Consider the following 7100-nt stretch of genomic DNA (forward strand, 5'->3'; position numbering starts at 1 on the left):
AGTTTCATTTGTAATTAATTACCTGACCCTAATTTTTCAAATTTAATTTAGTTTTTCTTTTTTTTTTTTTAATTCTTTATAGATAATTCTTGAAATTAATAATTAGAATTAATTTTATAATCAGAGACATCTACATTAATAAATTAGTAGTCGTATATATATTTTTATTGGCAGCAATTTGGTCCAGTCACCTTTGTAGGATAGTGAAGAAATTATTTATTTTAATTTGAATGAAAGACTTAAGTTTTTTAAATAAATTTTTAACACAAAAAATTTCTTTAATCAAAGTGCATTGCAATACTTTTCCTACTGTGTTATTATATCCTATATTTTACTAAAAGCCTATATTATACTTATGCCATTATCTAAATTTATAAAAACTGTTGTCTTATTAACAATTGTTACAAAAAGCAAATAAGAAATGCTGATGCCAATAATATTGCTTAGCATTAATTTGTCTAAAATAATTATTAATTTTAAATATTAAAAAAAAGCAAATGATTTTGGATTTTTTAAAAGGTGAAATCCAATCACTGATTTGCTATTACATAACATTAAAACTTTGACCACATAAATACTTCAACTTTAGGAGTTAACCAACCAATTACCCACACTAATTCTTTTCTATTGATTGAACCAATTTAAAATTATTCAGTATAAATGTATTGTTTGTTAATCATGCAATAACAATTTGTTAGTCTAAAGGTATACAGAACTGACAACTTTTAAAACTTTTTCCAAAATGGCACCCTTTTTTTTTTTTTTTTAATACAATACAATATTTATACAGAGAAACATACCCAAAATTCTTTTAAGTTTACAAGTTTATATACTGTCATTTAGTAAATTTCTTTGCTAACCATAAAAGTTAGCAATGATAAAATCTATTAATATTATATAATAATTTTTTTCTGGAGAAATCTAACACTTGGATTTATATGAATTGTTTCCATCTTAATAGCAAAGATTATTCATTAAAAACTTCAAAGAAGGCTTAGCTCATTTATAAAATGTTTAAAATATAGTTCTAATATAATTAATAGTTCTAATAAGCAAACAGCTTAATAGAACTGTTTAGTTAATTGTTAACTCTATAATATTAGTAGCCAAGATTTCAGAAAGCAGATTAGGCGCTAAAATACTTTCAAATTTTCAAAGAAATATGAAAATAGTTCGTAGCTAAAAAATTACACTGGCGGAGTAACTTAATAAATTTAATGGTAACCTAAGGCGTGTCGGGTGACTATTTTCTTAACATTGTTTGTCTACCTGAATAGGAACTATACAACAACAGGGTCCCTATTGCTCGTTTGTCATAAGGCCAGCAAGAATGAAATTTTCAACAGGTTAAATACCGAACTTCAAGATATATCATTTAATGTATAAGAAAACAGAATATGAATGATAATTAGAACAATTAATACCACAATTTTTGAAAATTAAGTTATTCTCAAAATATAAACTAGGTAATTTTAACATCAACTGTTCCAATTTTTTCAGCGGCTAAAGTCTTTCGCGGTACATACCGCCAAAACAGTCCAGTATCATCGGCATTATATACTTGTTCTGCTGACAAGTCTTCATTTTTAATTAATTCTTCAAAATCTTCTATAAATTTTTCAGCAGCTTCGGTATCAGCTTCCGCGCCATCTCCGCAAATAGATAGCTGGCGCATCCCATGTCTTTTTTTAAAGGTTTTTAACCATCCAGTACTGTAGCTGCACTCCTCTTGAATGCCCATTTCTTTATGAAAAATCTTAACATTAATCCTGTTAACGGTACCCACTCAATCATAACTTTATCATGATCCTCTTTTTTAGCAAAGTTTTTTATTAAAACTTCATAAACATGTTGATAAATTACAGATAATGAAAAGAAAACAATTACAAATAACAAAAATGACTTTATTAATTTCTACAGATCATTCCATATAAGCAAAATAAACACTTTTTAAAAATGCCACGCACCGTGTGAATGAAAGAAAGAATAAAAAATTTATTAATTCATTAATTTCGACTATCTTTCACCCGACTGTCAAAGATAGAAAGCTTAAAATCTTAGGGTGAATCCCCTGATACAATCTTTTGCCTTTCTACTTTGAGCCAGACACTGGATTTATTCCAACAGAGCATCTGAAAAATATGTTAAAATTAGTAAAAAAATAATTTTATATACGTCAATTTCTTTGGGCTTCAGAAACAACTATAATTATGATAAAGTTCAATATAATAGCAAACTGACTTTTTCTATTGAAAATTTTGTAAGGATAAACATTACTGATATCAATATTCCAAATACTGATTTTTAAGGAATAAATTTAGCCAAAATAGAAAATCTTGCCGCACCATATCTCAAATTTCTTATTGTGGAAAATGTAAAAAAGAAGAAAAAAATACTCCACGAAGTCAAAAATATTTTCAATACTATTTTAATACCATTTTTTCATGGAGAATCCTTTTATTTAGAAACGCTCAACATACACATATGTAAGAAAATAAAAGCTAAAAAAAAATGGCTCTCAACAAAAAGCAAATTAATAATTACCATTAGCATTTATACAAATTGACAAGTTTATCAGTAGTTATAGACTTAATTATTAGAGAAACCAGTTGTTAGTAAATTCAGCACAGAAAGGCTGACCAAGCCAAATGCAACTTGACCCAAAAGTTAATGAACAAAAAAATTTTTCTTATCTCGGGACTAGATTAAAAAAAATATGTGTTATCTAGCGAAAAGGATCTATTCTCAACCAGTATGAACACTTAATGAATAAAATTGATGCATAGCATATATTCAGCAGCTTTTTAGCTCTTAAAACATAATACAACACTACTGTTTTAGTGACAGCCCCATTTTGTTTAAAATATTTTAGTAACTTAGGAATTGTAACTTTCAGTTATTTCTAACATTTTAGATTTGACATTTTCACATGAGAAAGCAAACAATTACAGAATATTGGAAAGTCACATACATTTGTTTAACAGGCTCAATCTGCAACATTTTTAAATTAATTAAATCTATTAAGAGTAGAGCATAATAAAAAAAGTGCGAGGGCACATCAAAGCAGAATCTATTGTTAATTTGTAATAACAAAATATTTAAACGACTTTTTTAATCCTTTAAAACGTTTTTACTACTATTCATAATATTTAAGATTTCTCAAAAATAAAGTTAACTATCATAATATTTGATTTATTAGAGATTTGATTTCATTAAAAAAAATCCTGAATTAAATCAGAGCTTCTAATCTTTAATTTAAGTTGTTTACATTATGATAAAAGCACAAAATAACTGATGGATCATCCCTTAACTGAATTGAGTTTCATTTGTAATTAATTAGAACTATTTGAATTAATAATTAAATTTTAATCAGAAACAGCAATTCTGATAAGATATTGTTCCAATCATAGGTTTATATAAAATATAATTGGTTTTGATGAATAATATATTGAAACACACATCAGGTAAATTTTTGTGCAACAATTGGAAGAATGGTATAAAAAGTCATGTTTATAGGTCTTGTGGCATTTTAACGATTTGCTAAAACTTTTTTTTTTCGGCTCAAGAACTTTAGAACTTAGGTTTGTTTAACTAGAACATTAGGGGGGGGGAAGAAAAATCAATAAAATTTTTAGTACCTCTGAAAAAATTCTAGTGTGCGTGATAATTCCAACGGGTCTGAATAATTAATATGTAATAAGACGAAAACCAAGTTGCTACAGTTACTGTTGCATCTTTAATTGTGGTGTTCACAGCTATGCCACCCATAGTTAACATAAATTCCTCACACCTCAAAATTTATGTCCCTAAAATTTAAAAAAAAAATAATGAGTGATACGAGAATAAAAAAAGACATCTTATAAATTAATTTATAATTTTCACAAAATTTAAAAATTTCAAATGCTAAGACTACAAAAATTAGATACATATTTCAAACATGTGGAGAAATATCTCCCAACAGAGAGAAATTTTATAAAATTCTAATTAATTTTCTCAATTATAAATAAAAATCTCTTGCAACATTTATTCTCGTGAAATTCAATGTGCAAGTTTAAATAGGGAGAGAAATATCCCAGATGAATTATTTTAATCATTTTTCTCTTTTTAAACAATAGCTAAAAATATATTGAAATTTTTAATCAATGGCAAATTGAAACTCTGTTTGTGGATCACGCAATTATCTTTTCCAACAAGACATGGATGCTTTGGGTGCGATTGCAGATCATGTGGATTGAAGACCTGAAAGAAAATTATCTATTTAGATGTACATTAAGTACATATTTAATAAGTTTAAAGTACATTTATATTTAAATTACATGGGGGTATAACCGAAATAGACTTGTAACTAAATTAATTTGCTATTTTACTATTAATAACTAACGAGTTACAATTTAAAATTAACACTTTATTCTTATTTATAATTAATCTTTTTTATTTTGAGCCTCTGTCAATAATTTGTATTTATTGTCACTCCTTTTTATCAGGATAACTGTTATTATCAATTTTAAAAAAACACACACAACTCTAAGAATAGGATAGATTCACAATCAATTATTTTAATCTTAATCAAAGATTTTTTTTTTTGAAGAATCAAATAATTTAAAATTGTGATTTTTTTTTTAAAATAACCTTATTATAGAGAATTTTACTGCCTTTAATTTACCAAAAACTAGATACATCGCAAAAAGTTATTTTTGTTGCTAATCCGAGCAGAGAGAGACTTCCATCACACAATCAAATTAAAACAGGAAAATGTTTTAACTCATCAGTAAATAAGACTGAATTATTAAATTCTTCAAAAGGCTTTCCCCGTCCTAAAATGATTAGGAGAAGCTCATTGGGGTTATTTATTTGTAGGTCAGTTTCAGTCATAAACACTTTCACTTCTTTTTGCTTGCTAGACCTGGAGAACGAAGAGAGTTTCACCGTTTGAAGTCACTGCGCTTTCCAACATTTCATACATATCAATTCAAGAGTTTTATGATATCTTCAGTATCAACATCATCTAGTGTGTTCATTATTATAGATGATAATGCTTCCCTTGTAGCAAATGTCCTTTCTAGCTCTTAACCTGGGTTTCGTCTCATTCATTTGTTTGACCGAAATCTTATTCCGATTTCCTTGGTATAGCTGCGAAGTCTTTCAGCTTCGGTGGTCCGTCTCCCTTTTCTCACCGATTTTACTGAGCTTGTGTATGTATCAGACGTCCCAGAAGACCCTCTACGTGCGACGGCTAAAGGAGACGCCAAAACTTGAGGTCCACCATGAGGAGGCGAAATAGGGCCACCAAGAGGAGGAGAAACTGTAGGAGATGCACGTCCAGGGCGAGAACCGGATCTTCTCGATCTGACTCCTGAAGGAGCAGGTCTTGATGGATCGCATTCAGCATGAGATGCTCGTCCGGGACGAGAACCGGATCTTCTCGATCTGACTCCTGAAGAACCAGGTTTTGATGGATCACATTCAGCTGCAAGCCGTCTCCTTTCATAGGATTTGATCCTGGTCACGGCACCAAATAATAAAGTTGTCTTGGTGTTGATCATAAAGCTTAAATTGGTGTGTTAAAATAATTAGCAGTTAAAAGTAGCCGTATAAAAAGTTAAATATAATGAATAAAATATATTTGGTATTGTACCACATGGTACCCTACAAATATTTAAACAAAACTAAATTTAGTACCACACGTGGTGGTACAAAAATTATTTAAAAGTGGAAGTACAAATTGCGAAAAAGTATTCTCTAGAAGTTAAAAGTAATGAGAATAAGATATGTTAAGAAATAAAAAGAAAACATTAAACCCGCTAGAAAGTAGACAAACAAAATATACTCACAAATTGATATTTATTAAAGACATTATTGGCAGAACAAATTAAGGAATTAAATAAAATTAAACACTAAACATCACATGCTACTACAACTCCATCATTATATAGTAATTAAAAACGTTTCTCCTGCATAGTATCTCGGATTAAATCCAATCAAAAGAAATGTAACACTTCCTACTAAAAAAGTACGACGCTGAAATCTCTATCAAGAGAAAAAAATCAATTGCTTGGGGGCCGAAGCCCCCTCACATAGCTTCACCACTTCCTTACCCCATCTGCTTCACAAAAGAACCGGCTAGAACATTCTTTTCAAGCGTTGCCACTTTCTATCAGAAAGGTCATCACATATCTCCATCACCCAGGTGGTATCAGTGTGTAGATGTCTCTGCATTCCTTCGGCTGGTGGTTGCGTGGTGCACCCTGACCTAGATGTCTCTGCCTTCCCTTAGATGGTAGGGTGTTGGAAGCATACATAAGTTGTGCTCGTTACATTAAAAGTGTTCTATGGAGCTTGCAAGATTGATCAACAAAAGGTGTTACAATTAAGTTGTAACAGGTACCAAGAGGTTTATTCCAAGCAGGTATGCTGCGTCTCCAACGAGATGAGTATGATTGGGAAAATAACGAGGGTTTCCAATCATCTCGTTGTAAACTTCTGAATTTCGGAAAACTCTTGCGTCTTGTACAGACCCGGGGAAAGAGCGAAATACATGCGTGAACATTAAATCAACTGTACATACAGCTTGAAGTATCAAACTATGTTTGTCTTTTCTGTTATACTTTTCGGGGTCTTTTCGCAGAGCTTAAATTGCTATGTAGGAGCTTGATGCGATAGTTAGCTATGGCATTGTCATGTAGGTCTACACCAGTGGTTCCCAACCTTTTGTGGACCATCGCCCCCCTCTTGGGGTTGGCTGACACATATCGCCCCTTTCTCTTTTTGCTCAAAAAACCATTCATTGTTGCTTGTGAGCAACCAAACACTGAATATATGCAATGTTGTTTGATTTTAATTTAAACTGTAATGCAAATAAGGAGGCACATTTATCCTGTCATTTTCATTAATTAAAAAAAAATTGTGCATCCCTTTTTTTTCAGAAAGAAATGATATTTAAAACGGAATAATCAAAACAAAAGTACATTTTTTTTAAATTCATATTTTAATGTAATCAAGAGAAAGTTAAAACGTTAACAACTAAAATTTGAGAAGAAAAAAATGAAGATTGAGAAAGTACATTTTTACCACTTCAATGACTGCCCCGTGCTTGGTGTATT

This window comes from Parasteatoda tepidariorum, chromosome 10 (assembly GCF_043381705.1).
Source record: "Parasteatoda tepidariorum isolate YZ-2023 chromosome 10, CAS_Ptep_4.0, whole genome shotgun sequence".
Lineage (NCBI taxonomy): Eukaryota > Metazoa > Arthropoda > Arachnida > Araneae > Theridiidae > Parasteatoda > Parasteatoda tepidariorum.